The 16,815-nt window shown below is 45.4% G+C and overlaps 1 non-coding gene across 1 annotated transcript; it reads left to right on the plus strand.

The window, feature by feature from the left end:
• Positions 1-15,830: 15,830 nt before the first annotated feature.
• On the plus strand, positions 15,831-15,903 carry TRNAE-CUC (transfer RNA glutamic acid (anticodon CUC)). Its single transcript has one exon. It is a non-coding gene; the product is annotated as a tRNA-Glu (tRNA).
• Positions 15,904-16,815: the final 912 nt, after the last annotated feature.

The following is a 16,815-nucleotide window of genomic DNA, read 5'->3' on the forward strand; positions in this document are numbered from 1 at the left end:
AAGAAGTTGAATATGTGAAGTTTTGTGAAGTTGGAGGAGATCAGAACACGCCCTAAGTTGCATTTCTTCTAATTCCTCGCAATACCTTTTTAAAATCCTGGGTATTTGATACCGGTGCGGTTGCTCATATTTGTAACTCAAAGCAGGAGCTGCGGAATAAGCGGAGACTGGCGAAGGACGAGGTGACGATGCGCGTCGGGAATGGTTCCAAGGTCAATGTGATCGCCGTCGGCACGCTGCCTCTACATTTACCTACGGGATTAGTTTTAAACCTCAATAATTGTTATTTAGTGCCAGCTTTGAGCATGAACATTGTATCTGGATCTCGTTTAATGCGAGATGGCTACTCATTTAAATCCGAGAATAATGGTTGTTCTATTTATATGAGAGATATGTTTTATGGTCATGCCCCGTTGGTCAATGGTTTATTCTTGATGAATCTCGAATGTGATGTTACACATATTCATAGTGTGAATGCCAAGAAATGTAAGGTTGATAATGATAGTCCCACATATTTGTGGCACTGCCGCCTTGGTCACATTAGTGTCAAACGCATGAAGAAACTCCATGCAGATGGACTTTTGGAGTCTCTTGATTATGAATCATTTGACACGTGCGAACCATGCCTCATGGGCAAAATGACCAAGACTCCGTTCTCCGGAACAATGGAGCGAGCAACCAACTTATTGGAAATCATACATACTGATGTGTGCGGTCCAATGAGCGTTGAGGCTCGCGGTGGCTATCGTTATGTTCTCACCCTCACTGATGACTTGAGTAGATATGGGTATGTCTACTTAATGAAACACAGATAGAGGGCAAGGCGCAGTCCGGTACAAGGGTGGCAGCGGAGCTAGCAGACGTCCGACGCGGAGGAGCAAGTGAAAAGAGATAGGTCGAAGGGGGATTTGGTTTACTTTTTGTGGGGGTCGGGCTGTCAGTTCCGACGAGGCACATGCACCGGTCGCGTTGGGGCCGCCCCGTATCCGCATATATTTGGGCTGGATATGGGGGTGTCGGTCAGCCCGGGCGTTTGAGACCTGTTTGAAGTGCCCATCTGGGTTGGGTTTTTTTTACCAGTCACAGACCGGGGCGTTCGCCCGGGTGTTTGGGGACGGTTTGGGGTACCTGGCTGTAGATGCTCTTACCCTACTTTATAAATAAGTCGACACCACATCCATACAAAGAGTTACAAGGTCAACACAAAAAGAGGATCCTGCTGAAGGAAATATGCCCTAGAGGCAATAATAAAGTTATTATTTATTTCCTTATTTCATGATAAATGTTTATTATTCATGCTAGAATTGTATTAACCGGAAACATAATACTTGTGTGAATACATAGACAAACAGAGTGTTACTAGTATGCCTCTACTTGACTAGCTCATTGATCAAAGATGGTTATGTTTCCTAGCCATTGACATGAGTTGTCATTTGATTAATGGGATCACATCATTAGGAGAATGATGTGATTGACTTGACCCATTCCGTTAGCTTAGCACACGATCGTTTAGTATTCTGCTATTGCTTTCTTCATGACCTATACATGTTCCTATGACTATGAGATTATGCAACTCCCGTTTATCGGAGGAACACTTTTTGTGCTACCAAACGTCACAACGTAACTGGGTGATTATAAAGGTGCTCTACAGGTGTCTCCGAAGGTACTTGTTGGGTTGGCGTATTTCGAGATTAGGATTTGTCACTCCGATTGTCGGAGAGGTATCTCTGGGCCCACTCGGTAATGCGCATCACTATAAGCCTTGCAAGCATTGAAACTAATGAGTTAGTTGCGGGATGATGTATTACAGAACGAGTAAAGAGACTTGCCGGTAACGAGATTGAACTAGGTATTGAGATACCGACGATCGAATCTCGGGCAAGTAACATACCGATGACAAAAGGAACAACGTATGTTGTTATGCGGTTTGACCGACAAAGATCTTCGTAGAATATGTGGGAGCCAATATGAGCATCCAGGTTCTACTATTGGTTATTGGCCAGAGACGTGTCTCGGTCATGTCTACATAGTTCTCGAACCCGTAGGGTCCGCATGCTTAAAGTTTCGATGACAGTTATATTATGAGTTTATATGTTTTGATGTACCGAAGGTAGTTCGGAGTCCCGGATGTGATCACGGACATGACGAGGAGTCTCAAAATGGTCGAGACATTAAGTTTGATATATTGGACGACTATATTCGGACACCGAAATGGTTCCGGGGGTTATCGGATATATACCGGAGTACCGGGGGGTTACCGGAAACCCCCCGGAGGCTATTGGGCCTCATGGGCCCAATTGGTGGAAGAGGAGAGGCGGCGAAGGGGCAGCCATGTGCCCCTCCCCCCCAAGTCCGAATTGGACAAGGAGGGGGGCGCCCCCCTTTCCTTTCCCCCTCTCTCCTCCTTCCCCCTTCTCCTAATCCAACAAGGAAATGGAGGGAGTCCTACTCCCGGTGGGAGTAGGAATCCTCCTAGCGCGCCTCCTCCTGGCCGGCCGCCTCTCCCCCCTTGCTCCTTTATATACGGGGGCAGGGGGGCACCCCATAGACACAACAATTGATCTGTTGATCTTTTAGCCGTGTGCGGTGCCCCCTCCACCATAGTCCACCTCGATAATACTGTAGCGGTGCTTAGGCGAAGCCCTGCATCGGTAGAACATCATCATCGTCACCACGCCGTCGTGCTGACGAAACTCTCCCTCAACACTCGGCTGGATCGGAGTTCGAGGGACGTCATCGGGCTGAACGTGTGCTGAACTCGGAGGTGCCGTGCGTTCGGTACTTGATCGGTCGGATCGTGAAGACGTACGACTACATCAACCGCGTTGTGCTTCCGCTTCCACTTTCGGTCTACGAGGGTACGTGGACAACACTCTCCCCTCTCGTTGCTATGCATCACCATGATCTTGCGTGTGCGTAGGAATTTTTTTGAAATTACTACGTTCCCCAACAGTGGTATCCGAGCCTGGTTTTATGCGTAGATGTTATATGCACGAGTAGGACACAAGTGAGTTGTGGGCGATACAAGTCATACTGCTTACCAGCATGTCATACTGTGGTTCGGCGGTATTGTTGGATGAAGCGGCTCGGACCGACATTACGCGTACGCTTACGCGAGACTGGTTCTACCGACGTGCTTTGCACACAGGTGGCTGGCGGGTGTCAGTTTCTCCAACTTTAGTTGAACCGAGTGTGGCTACGCCCGGTCCTTGAGAAGGTTAAAACAACACTAACTTGACGAACTATCGTTGTGGTTTTGATGCGTAGGTAAGAACGGTTCTTGCTCAGCCCGTAGCAGCCACGTAAAACTTGCAACAACAAAGTAGAGGACGTCTAACTTGTTTTTGCAGGGCATGTTGTGATGTGATATGGTCAAGACATGATGCTATATTTTATTGTATGAGATGATCATGTTTTGTAACCGAGTTATCGGCAACTGGCAGGAGCCATATGGTTGTCGCTTTATTGTATGCAATGCAATCGCCCTGTAATGCTTCACTTTATCACTAAGCGGTAGCGATAGTCGTAGAAGCATAAGTTGGCGAGACGACAATGATGCTACGATGGAGATCAAGGTGTCGCGCCGGTGATGATGGTGATCATGACGGTGCTTCGGAGATGGAGATCACAAGCACAAGATGATGATGGCCATATCATATCACTTATATTGATTGCATGTGATGTTTATCTTTTATGCATCTTATCTTGCTTTGATTGACGGTAGCATTATAAGATGATCTCTCACTAAATTATCAAGGTATAAGTGTTCTCCCTGAGTATGCACCGTTGCGAAAGTTCTTCGTGCTGAGACACCACGTGATGATCGGGTGTGATAGGCTCTACGTTCAAATACAACCGGTGCAAAACAGTTGCACACGCGGAATACTCAGGTTAAACTTGACGAGCCTAGCATATAACAGATATGGCCTCGGAACACTGAGACCGAAAGGTCGAGCGTGAATCATATAGTAGATATGATCAACATAGTGATGTTCACCATTGAAACTACTCCATCTCACGTGATGATCGGACATGGTTTAGTTGATATGGATCACGTGATCACTTAAGATTAGAGGGATGTTTATCTAAGTGGGAGTTCTTAAGTAATATGATTAATTGAACTTAAATTTATCATGAACTTAGTCCTAGTAGTATTAGCATATCTATGTTGTAGATCAATAGCTCGCGTTGTTGCTTCCCTATGTTTATTTTGATATGTTCCTAGAGAAATACTATGTTGAAAGATGTTAGTAGCAATGATGTGGATTGTATCCGTGATATGAGGATTATCCTCATTGCTGCACAGAAGAATTATGTCCTTGATGCACCGCTAGGTGACAGACCTATTGTAGGAGCAGATGCAGACGTTATGAACGTTTGGCTAGCTTAATATGATGACTACTTGATAGTTTACTGCACCATGCTTAACGGCTTAAGATCGGGACTTCAAAGACGTTTTGAACGTCATGGACCATATGAGATGTTCCAGGAGTTGAAGTTAATATTTCAAGCAAATACCCGAGTTGAGAGATATGAAGTCTCCAACAAGTTCTATAGCTAAAAGATGGAGGAGAATAGCTCGAGCAGTGAGGATGTGCTCAGATTGTCTGGGTACTACAATCGCTTGAATCAAGTGGGAGTTAATCTTTTAGATAAAATAGTGATTGACAGAATTCTCTAGTCACTATCACCATGTTACTAGAACTTCGTGATGAACTATAATATGCAAGGGATAACGGAAATGATTCCCAAGCTCTTCGTGATGCTGAAATCAACGAAGGTAGAAATCAAGAAAAAACATCAAGTGTTGATGGTTGACAAGACCACTAGTTTCAAGAAAAGGGCAAAGGGAAGAAGGGGAACTTCAAGAAGAACGGCAAGCGAGTTGCTGCTCAAGTGAAGAAGCCCAAGTCTGGACCTACGCCTGAGACTGAGTGCTTCTACCGCAAAGGAACTGGTCACTAGAAGCGGAACTGCCCCAAGTATTTGGTGGATATGAAGGATGGCAAAGTGAACAAAAGTATATTTGATATACATGTTATTGATGTGTACTTTACTAGTGTTTATAGCAACCCCTCGGTACTTGATACTGGTTCAGTTGCTAAAGAGTAGCAACTCAAAACGGGAGTTGCATAATGAACAGAAACTAGTTAAGGATGAAGTGACGATGTGTATTGGAAGTGGTTCCAAGATTGATATGATCATCATCGCACACTCCCTATACTTTCGGGATTAGTGTTGAACCTAAATAAGTGTTATTTGGTGTTTGCGTTGAGCATGAATATGATTTGATCATGTTTATTGCAATACGGTTATTCATTTAAGTTAGAGAATAATTGTCGTTCTGTTTACATGAATAAAATCTTATATGGTTACACACCCAATGAAAATGGTTCGCTGGATCTCGATCGTAAGTCATACACATATTCGTAATATTGAAGCCAAAAGATGCAAAGTTAATAATGATAGTGCAACTTATTTGTGGCACTGTCGTTTAGGTCATATTGGTGTAAAGCGCATGAAGAAACTCCATGCTGATGGGCTTTGGGAATCACTTGATTACGAATTACTTGATGCTTGCGAACCATGCCTCTTGGGCAAGATGACTAAAACGCCGTTCTCCGGATCAATGGAGCGAGCAACAGATTTGTTGGAAATCATACATACTGATGTATGTGGTTCGATGAATATTGAGGCTCGCGGCAGGTATCGTTATTTTCTGACCTTCACATATGATTTGAGCAGATATGGGTATATCTACTTGATGAAACATAAAGTCTGAAACATTTGAAAAGTTCATATAATTTCAGAGTGAAGTGGAAAATCATCGTAACAAGAAAATAAAGTTTCTACGATCTCATCGTGGAGGAGAATATTTGAGTTACGAGTTTGGTCTTCATTTGAAACAATGCGGAATAGTTTCGCAACTCACGCCACCTGGAACACCACATCGTAATGGTATGTCCGGACGTCATAACCATACTTTATTAGATATGGTGCGATCTATGATGTTTCTTACCGATTTACCACTATAGTTTTGGGGTTATGCATTAGAGACAGCTGCATTCACGTTAAAAAGGGGCACCATCAAAATTCGTTGAGACGACACCGTATGAACTGTTGTTTGGCAACAAACCAAAGTTGTCGTTTCTTAAAGTTTGAGGTTGTGATGCTTATAAGAAAAAGTTTCATCCTGATAAGCTCAAACTCAAATCGGAGAAATGTGTCTTCATAGGATACCCAAAGGAGACAGTTGGGTACACCTTCTATCACAGATCCGGAGGCAAGATATTCGTTGCTAAGAATGGATCCTTTCTAGAGAAGGAGTTTCTCTCGAAAGAAGTGAGTGGGAGGAAAGTAGAACTTGATGAGGTAACTGTACTTGCTCCCTTATTGGAAAGTAGTTCATCACAGAAATCTGTTCCTGTGACTCCTACACCAATTAGTGAGGAAGCTAATGATGATGATCATGTAACTTCACATCAAGTTACTACCGAACCTCGTAGGTCAACCAGAGTGAGATCCGCACCAGAGTGGTACGGTAATCCTGTTCTGGAGGTCATATTACTAGACCATGATGAACCTACGAACTATGAAGAAGCGATGGTGAGCCTAGATTCCGCAAAATGGCTTGAGGCCATGAAATCTGAGATGGGATCCATGTATGAGAACAAAGTATGGACTTTGATTGACTTGCCCGATGATCGGGAAGCCATTGAGAATAAATGGATCTTCAAGAGGAAGACGGACGCTGATAGTAGTGTTACTATCTACAAAGCTAGAATTGTCGCAAAAGGTTTTCGACAACTTCAAGGTGTTGACTACGATGAGAGTTTCTCACTCGTATCTATGCTTAAGTCTGTCCGAATCATGTTAGCAATTGCCGCATTTTATGAAATCTGGCAAATGGATAAAAAAACTGCATTCCTTAATGGATTTATTAAAGAACAGTTGTATATGATTCAATCAGAAGGTTTTGTCGATCCTAAAGGTGTTAACAAAATGTGCAAGCTCCAGCGATCCATCTATGGACTGGTGCAAGCATCTCGGAGTTGGAATATACGCTTTGATGAGTTGATCAAAGCATATAGTTTTATACAGACTTGCGGTGAAGCCTGTATTTACAAGAAAGTGAGTGGGAGCACTACAACATTTCTGATAAGTATATGTGAATGACATATTGTTGATCGGAAATAATGTAGAATTATTCTGCAAAGCATAAAGGAGTGTTTGAAAGGAGTTTTTCAAAGAAAGACCTCGGTGAAGCTGCTTACATATTGAGCATCAAGATCTATAGAGATAGATCAAAACGCTTGATAAGTTTTTTCAATGAGTACATACCTTGACAAGATTTTGAAGTAGTTCAAAATGGAACAGTCAAAGAAAGAGTTCTTGTCTGTGTTACAAGGTGTGAAATTGAGTAAGACTCAAAGCCCGACCACGGCAGAAGATAGAAAGAGAATGAAAGTCATTCCCTATGCCTCAGCCATAAGTTCTATAAAGTATGCCATGCTATGTACCAGATCTATTGTATACCCTACACTGATTTTGGCAAGGGAGTACAATAGTGATCTAGGAGTAGATCACTGGACAGCGGTCAAAATTATCCTTAATGGAATAAGGATATGTTTCTCGATTATGGAGGTGACAAAAGGTTCGTCGTAAAAGGGTTACGACGATACAAGTTTTGGCACTGATCCAGATGACTCTAAGTCTTCATCTGGATACATATTGAAAGTGGGAGCAATTAGCTAAAGTAGCTCCGTGTAGAGCATTGTAGACATAGAAATTTACAAAATACATACGGATCTGAATATGGCAGACCCGTTGACTAAACTTCTCTCACAATCAAAACATAATCACACCTTAGTACTCTTTGGGTGTTAATCACATAGAGATGTGAACTAGATTATTAACTCTAGTAAACCCTTTGGGTGTTGGTCACATGACGATGTGAACTATGGGTGTTAATCACATGGTGATGTGAACTATTGATGTTAAATCACATAGCGATGTGATCTAGATTATTGACTCTAGTGCAAGTGGGAGACTGAAGGAAATATGCCCTAGAGGCAATAATAAAGTTATTATTTATTTCCTTATTTCATGCTAAATGTTTATTATTCATGCTAGAATTGTATTAACTGGAAACATAATACTTGTGTGAATACATAGACAAACAGAGTGTCACTAGTATGCCTCTACTTGACTAGCTCGTTGATCAAAGATGGTTATGTTTCCTAGCCATTGACATGAGTTGTCATTTGATTAACGGGACCACATCATTAGGAGAATGATGTGATTGACTTGACCCATTCTGTTAGCTTAGCACACGATCGTTAGGTATTCTACTATTGCTTTCTTCATGACTTATACATGTTCCTATGACTATGAGATTATGCAACACCCGTTTACCGGAGGAACACTTTGTGTGCTACCAAACGTCACAACGTAACTGGGTGATTATAAAGGTGCTCTACACGTGTCTCCGAAGGTACTTGTTGGGTTGGCGTATTTGAGATTAGGATTTGTCACTCCGATTGTCGGAGAGGTATCTCTGGGCCCACTCGGTAATGCACATCACTATAAGCCTTGCAAGCATTGCAACTAATGAGTTAGTTGTGGGATGATGTATTACAGAACGAGTAAAGAGAGTTGCCGGTAACGAGATTGAACTAGGTATTGAGATACCGACGATCGAATCTCGGGCAAGTAACATACCGATGACAAAAGGAACAACGTATGTTGTTATTTGGTTTGACCGATAAAGATCTTCGTAGAATATGTGGGAGCCAATATGAGCATCCAGGCTCGGCTATTGGTTATTGGCCGGAGACGTGTCTCGGTCATGTCTACATAGTTCTCGAACCCGTAGGGTTCGCACGCTTAAAGTTTCGATGACAGTTATATTATGATTTTATATGTTTTGATGTACCGAAGGAAGTTCGGAGTCCCGGATGTGATCACGGACATGACGAGGAGTCTCGAAATGGTCTAGACATGAAGATTGATATATTGGACGAATATATTCGGACACCGGAATGGTTTCGGGGGTTATCGGATATATACCGGAGTACCGGGGGGTTACCGGAAACCCCCGTGGATGCTATTGGGCCTCATGGGCCCAATTGGTGGAAGAGGAGAGGCGGCCAAAGGGCGGCCGCGCGCCCCTCCCCCCCAAGTCCGAATTGGATAAGGAGGGGGGGCGGCACCCCCCCTTTCCTTTCCCCCTCTCTCCTCCTTCCCCCTTCTCCTAATCCAACAAGGAAAGGGAGGGAGTCCTACTCCCGGTGGGAGTAGGATTCCTCCTGGCACGCCTCCTCCTGGCCGGCCGCCTCTCCCCCCTTGCTCCTTTATATACGGGGGCAGGGGGGCACCCCATAGACACAACAATTGATTTGTTGATCTTTTAGCCGTGTGCGGTGCCCCCCTCCACCATAGTCCACCTCGATAATACTGTAGCGGTGCTTAGGCGAAGCCCTGCCTCGGTAGAACATCATCATCGTCACCACGCCATCATGCTGACGAAACTCTCCCTCAACACTCGGCTGGATCGGTGTTCGAGGGACGTCATCGGGCTGAACGTGTGCTGCACTCGGAGGGGCCGTGCGTTCGGTACTTGATCGGTCGGATCGTGAAGACGTATGACTACATCAACCGCGTTGTGCTAACGCTTCCGCTTTCGGTCTACGAGGGTACGTAGACAACACTCTCCCCTCTCGTTGCTATGCATCACCATGATCTTGCGTGTGCGTATGAATTTTTTTGAAATTATTACGTTCCCCAACACCTCCTGGGGCATCAACAGAAACACATCTAAGAAAAGTATAAAAGAAATAGATAAAAAAGACCATCAAGTGGTCGTAGACTCAGGGGGCCTGCTACGAGGCAGCGCGGCGAGCGACATCATGTAGTGCATTCATTATTAGTCCCAGCTACTCTTGGCCGCATTGCCTAAAGAGCGGGTGCCATTGCTGCATAAACACCAAGAATTCGAAGAATGAGTGAGAGGCTCGTTGAATAAAGACCTTCTCAATCACTATCTTATTACGCGTCGTCCACAAAGTCCAAGCTAATGCAACGACACAAACCAGAAGAGGCGTCTCCGCCTACCGGTTTGGTTGGCTCTGGTTTGAATGAACCAAGCCAGGTCCAGGGCCTCCCAATCAGGCCCTAGAGCCTCACACACAAAACTCCAAAGAAACCTAGCCGTAGTGCAAGAGAAGAGGATGTGTGTCCCCCAACCTGTCTCCGAGACCCCGCAGAGAGATTAATTGTCGGAGGTGTCTCTGAGATTAATTGTTGGAGCCGCCTCGAATTTCCTAAAGGAAATATGCCCTAGAGGCAATAATAAAGTTGTTATTTATATTTCCTTATATCTTGATAAATGTTTATTATTCATGCTAGAATTGTATTAATCGGAAACTTAGTACATGTGTGAATACATAGACAAACAGAGTGTCACTAGTATGCCTCTACTTGGCTAGCTCGTTGAATCAAAGATGGTTAAGTTTCCTAGCCATAGACATGAGTTGTCATTTGATTAACGGGATCACATCATTAGAGAATGATGTGATTGACTTGACCCATCCGTTAGCTTAGCACAATGATCATTTAGTTTGTTGCTATTGCTTTCTTCATGACTTATACATGTTCCTATGACTATGAGATTATGCAACTCCCGAATACCGGAGGAACACTTTGTGTGCTATCAAACGTCACAACGTAACTGGGTGATTATAAGGATGCTCACAGGTGTCTCCGATGGTGTTTGTTGAGTCGGCATAGATCAAGATTAGGATTTGTCACTCCGATGGCGGAGAGGTATCTCTGGGCCCTCTTGGTCATGCACATCACTATAAGCCTTGCAAGCAATGTGACTAATGAGTTTGTTGCGGGATCATGCATTACGGGACGAGTAAAGAGACTTTCCGGTAACGAGGTTGAACTAGGTATTGAGATACCGACGATCGAATCTCGGGCAAGTAACATACCGATGACAAAGGGAACAACGTATTTTTTATGCGGTTTGACCGATAAAGATCTTCGTAGAATATGTAGGAACTAATATGAGCATCCAGGTTCCGCTATTGGTTATTGACCAGAGACGAGTCTCGGTCATGTCTACATAGTTCTCGAACCCGTAGGGTCCGCACGCTTAACGTTCGATGACGATCGGTATTATGAGTTTATGTGTATTGATGTACCGAAGGTTGTTAGGAGTCCCGGATGTGATCATGGACATGATGATGAGTCTCTAAATGGTCGAGACATAAAGATCGATATATTGGAAGGCTATGTTTGGACACCGGAATGGTTCCAAGTGAGTTCGGGCATTTACCGGACTACCGAGGGGTTACCGGAACCCCCCGGGGAGTCATTGGGCCTTAATGGGCCTTAGTGAGAGAGAGGATGAGGCGGTCAAGATGGGGGCGCCCCCCCTAGCCCAGTTCGAATTGGGAAGGGGGTCGGCCCCCCCATTCCTTCTCTCCCTCTCCCTCTTCCTTCTTCTCCTACTCCAACTAGGGAAAGGGGAAATCCTACTCCCACCAGGAGTAGGACTCCCCCCTTGGGCGCGCCATGAGAGGGCCGGCCCTCCCCTCCTCCACTCCTTTATATACGGGGGAGGGGGGCACCCCATAGACACACAAGTTGATTTTTTAGCCGTGTGCGGTGCCCCCCTTCACAGATTTCCACCTCGGTCATATCGTTGTAGTGCTTAGGCGAAGCCCTGCGTCGGTAACTTCATCATCACCGGCATCATGCCGTCGTGCTGATGAAACTCTCCCTCGACCTCAGCTGGATCTAGAGTTCGTGGGACGTCACTGAGCTAAACGTGGGGAGATCGCGGAGGTGTCGTACTTTCGGTAATAGGATCGGTCGCGTCGTGAAGACGTACGACTACATCAACCGTGTGGTCATAATGCTTCCACTTTTGGTCTACTAGGGTACGTGGACAACACTCTCCCCTCTCGCTGCTATGCATCACCTAGATGGATCTTGCGTGTGCGTAGGATTTTTTTTGAAATTACTGCGTTCCCCAACATTTCCTCGCCTCCAAACCAAGCTCCACCAACAGAGAGAATAAGTGTCCACGCCATGGCCACCTCAGATCCTACACCACGTCTCCTAGTTTGCCTCCTTGTCGTGGTTGGGAGTAGGGAGGATCATGGTGCCGACACCTGGTCATGGTTTCCATCCGGTTTGCCGATGCTCCTGCAAGGCCATGGTGTGGTTCGTTGCCTTCATCACCTTCCCCGTGTGCCTCTTTGTCACTGCCGACAGCGAGCGCAAGGTGACCGTCCTTCATCGTAATTCGCCCGAAATCGATAGATCATCGCAATTGAGTAATTAACCGGCCGAGGCTCTTGCGATTTTTTGTCTTGCTCAGCTGGATCGGCTGCTGGGAGAGATGCATGATACGTCTCCGTCGTATCTATAATTTTTTATTGTTCCATGCCAATATTCTACAACTTTCATATACTTTTGGCAACTTTTCATACTATTTTTGGGACTAACATATTGATCCAGTGCCCAGTGCCAGTTCCTGTTTGTTGCATGTTTATGTTTCGCAGAATCCCAATATCAAACGGAGTCCAAATGGGATAAAAACGGAGTCCAAATGGGACTTTTCATATTATTTTGGAATATTTATGTTTTTTGGGAAGTAAAATCAACGCGAGACGGTGCCCGAGGGGGCCACGAGGTAGGGGGCGCACCCTGGACCCTCGTGGGCACCCCGTAAGGCGGTTGACGCTCTTCTTTTGCCGCAAGAAAGCTAATTTTATGAGAAAAATCTGGGTGAAAGATTCAACCCAATCGGAGTTACGGATCTCCGGATATAAAAGAAACGATGAAAGGGCAGCAGAGGAGAACGCAGAAACAGAGAGAGACAGAGAGACAGATCCAATCTCGGAGGGGCTCTCGCCCCTCCCACGCCATGGAGGCCAAGGACCAGAGGGGAAACCCTTCTCCCATCTTGGGAGGAGGTCAAGGAAGAAGAAGACGAAGGGGCCCCCTCTCCCCTTCTCCTCCGATGGCGCCGGAACGCTGCCGTGGCCATCATCATCACCGCAATCTTCACCAACAACTTCACCGCCATCATCACCAACTCTTCCCCCCTCTATGCAGCGGTGTAACCTCTCTCTTACCCGATGTAATCTCTACTTAAACATGGTGCTCAATGCTATATATTATTTCCCAATGATGTATGGCTATCCTATGATGTTTGAGTAGATCCGTTTTGTCCTATGGGTTATTTGATGATCAAGATTGGTTTGAGTTGCATGTTTTATTATTGGTGCTGTCCTATGGTGCTCTCCGTGTCGCGCAAGCGTGAGGGATCCCCGCTGTAGGGTTTGCAATATGTTCATGATTTGCTTATGGTGGGTGGCGTGAGTGACAGAAGCACAGACCCGAGTAAGTAGGTTGTTTGCGTATGGGATAAAGAGGACTTGATGTTGTAATGCTATGGTTGGGTTTTACCTTAATGATCTTTAGTAGTTGCGGATGCTTGCTAGAGTTCCAATCATAAGTGCATATGATCCAAGTAGAGAAAGTATGTTAGCTTATGCCTCTCCCTCAAATAAAATTGCAATAATGATTACTGGTCTAGTTATCGATTGCCTAGGGACAAATAACTTTCTTGTGACAACAAGCTCTTTACTAAAATTAATTTAGTTGTGTCTTTATCTAAACAACCCCTAGCTTTTATTTACTCGCTCTTTATTATCTTGCAAACCTATCCAAAAACACCTACAAAGTACTTCTAGTTTCATACTTGTTCTAGGTAAAGCGAATGTTAAGCATGCGTAGAGTTGTATCGGTGGTCGATAGAACTTGAGGGAATATTTGTTCTACCTTTAGCTCCTCGTTGGGTTCGACACTCTTACTTATCGAAAGAGGCTACAATTGATCCCCTATACTTGTGGGTTATCAATGCAGTGCAGATGGAGAGGGTGGTGTGGGAGAACAGGGATCTGGAGTGGGGGCAAGGAGCGCGCCGATAAGCCCCGCGAATAGCAGTGCCTCCTCCCCGATGACACGGGCAGCAGAGAGGCGACAGTGAGCAGGGGGTGGGCGTGGAGCGGGTGGTCGGTGGGGAAGGCGAGGAACAGACAGCTGGAGCGTCATCGCCCGAGATGAGAGAGAGAGTGAGAGAGTCTTTTTTCCTTTTCGCAAGAAGCGGCACACATGTTCCATCACTTATTAGAGTGTTTTTTGTTGGAGGGGTTAAAAGCTGATGTGGCGCTGCCCAGTTAGTAGTCAACATTGTCAAAACCGGGAGAAAGGTTGGAACTTAAACCAGATGTTTAGTTTGGGGTGTGGGTTGATCGGTTTTGTAGTTCAGGGTTAAATTTAAACTGAGCGGCAAGTTCAAGGTTATAATGTGGACTTTTCTCAAAGGTCAATTCCATTTCTCCCCCTAATTCATGCCCAGTCTCATCTTTACCCCTAAAAAAGCAGTGCTCAACTTTGCCCCTCTTCCGTTAACTGCTCTTATAGAAATGCCCTTCCGTACAGTTTCCGTCCAGTCAAAGGCCTTCGACCGTTACGCTAACGGTCAAAGGCCTTTGACTGGACGAAAATTGTACGGAAGGGTATTTCTATAAGCGCACTTAATGAAAAAGGGGCAAAGTTGAGCATTGTTTTTATTTAGGGGTAAAGATGAGGTCGGGCGGAAATTAGGGGGGAAAATGTAAATGTCCCTTTCTTAAAGTAAAGTATTTGTCGTTATGAACCGTAATCACATTCATTTCGTCAGTGTAAGGCCGCAGGATGTAGTGTTAGTAACAAACAGTTGGAGATATCTTTCTGCAGTACTCCATGAAAGCAGAAGGCTTCCAAGATAAACATGATGCATGATGAGCTGCTGACTAGTTTCTGGTGGTATTTGAATATTTGATCAGTTGTGTACCACGTGTATGGTTATCTCCTCAACGTAGGGAGGCAGGCAGATTTCTCCAAGAAAAGCAGAGCATACGAGTTTCAAGATGGCAACGGGGATGAGACCCACCAGGTTTTGCTTGGTCAAACCCATCCCCACTAGAAAATTGCAAACCCGTCCCCGTCCCCATCAACGTGCGCGGGGTTAAATTTTTGCCCGTCCCCTAAACCCATCGGGTTTTCAAAACCCACGGGGAACCCGTCCCCACGAGCAGTCAATGAAAACAAAACATTTGAAAGAAAAACATGAGCATATTACGGCAACAGGCGACGGCTGGGGGACCTAGGTTTACGTTTAGGTGTTGTGTTGTGCGGGAGAGAGAGGCCTGAAGAGCGAGCGACACTGTAGTGACCGAGCGTGGGGTTGATTTGTACTCCAGGGCCTCGACGCTGTGGGGATCGGCTGCTCGGGCACTGTGGCTTTGGGCCACTTGAGTCAAGCTGGATCGGTGCATGCTAAATAACGTATTTTGACGGGTTTTGTCGGGTTTCGGGTTCGGGTAGTACTCAAACGGGTTTAAACCCGCGAAACATGCCGGGTTTTATCATGTTCCCACGAGCAGCCCCACGGGGATAGAAAGTCACCCATCCCCATCCCCTAATAGGGTAAAAACCTGCGGGGAAGCGGGTTTCAGGGCCCCATTGCCATCTTGATACGAGTTGGCTTGAATTCTCACGATCCTCCATGTCTGAATTTTCAACAGTCCATGTGTGTACGTTGATACATGGCAGAATTTGTAATGAATCAAATAGAGCAGATGTAGTTTTCTCTCGGTTTGTGGTTTGTTTCTAGCCATATCAGCTTAAGCCAAGCTCTATCGTTCGTGTTGCTTGTGTGGCTGTAATCATGGTCAGATATGTTTTAGAATCTACACCACCACAATTCCGTTGTAGTCTAGGTGGTTAGGATACTCGGCTCTCACCCGAGAGACCCGGGTTCAAGTCCCGGCGACGGAAATCGTTTTTTGTTTTCTAAAATTTCACTGAAGTTTTTCCTTCTTTTTTTTGCAGAGGAAAGTTTCCCTAAAGTTGAATGATCATTGTTCCTGATCTCGGTGAAAGATAAATGCATCTGGTATTGTGCTTTTGATATCGAAGCTCCTTCTCTTACATGCTCACTGCTGATATAGGAAAGACAGTTTGTCACCCCTGAACAGCTGGGTAAAATTATCTTCATTTTGAGATTGCTTTGGAGCGAGCAGGAGTTGCGAGTACCGATGGTGTTTGACGTACGCTAGCACGTCTCCTTCGCAGCAGACCTCGCGGCCGCACGCACCGTCCACTTCGTCGACGGCGAGATCTTCCTCCGCCGCGGAGCACTCCGGATCGTGTTAATCGACGACAAGGGGGTGACGGTGGACGCACGCTACCTGCATGAGGGGGAGTCCATCGACGTTGGCCAGGTTGTCTCTTTCCCCTAGCACATTGCTAGGGTTTGGGACCGAATCCCGGTGAGCGACACGGCTACGGGTACACGATGGGAACGACCGACGAGCAGTGGCGCGTGCGATGCATCGAGTCTCGTTCCGGACGGGCGATGGTGGGGCCCAGGGATTCTAGGGCTGAAGGACATATGCCCTAGAGGTAATAATAAAGTTATTATTGATTTCCTTATTTCATGATAAATGTTTATTATTCATGCTAGAATTGTATTAACCGGAAACTTAGTACATGTGTGGCTACATAGACAAACATAGTGTCACTAGTATGCCTCTACTTGACTAGCTCGTTGAATCAAAGATGGTTAAGTTTCCTAGCCATGGACATGAGTTGTCATTTTATTAACGGGATCACATCATTAGAGAATGATGTGATTGACTTGACCCATTCCGTTAGCTTAGCATTTGATCGTTTAGTATATTGCTATTG

The sequence above is a fragment of the Triticum aestivum genome, chromosome 5D, assembly GCF_018294505.1.
Source record: "Triticum aestivum cultivar Chinese Spring chromosome 5D, IWGSC CS RefSeq v2.1, whole genome shotgun sequence".
In the NCBI taxonomy this organism is placed as follows: Eukaryota; Viridiplantae; Streptophyta; class Magnoliopsida; order Poales; family Poaceae; genus Triticum; species Triticum aestivum.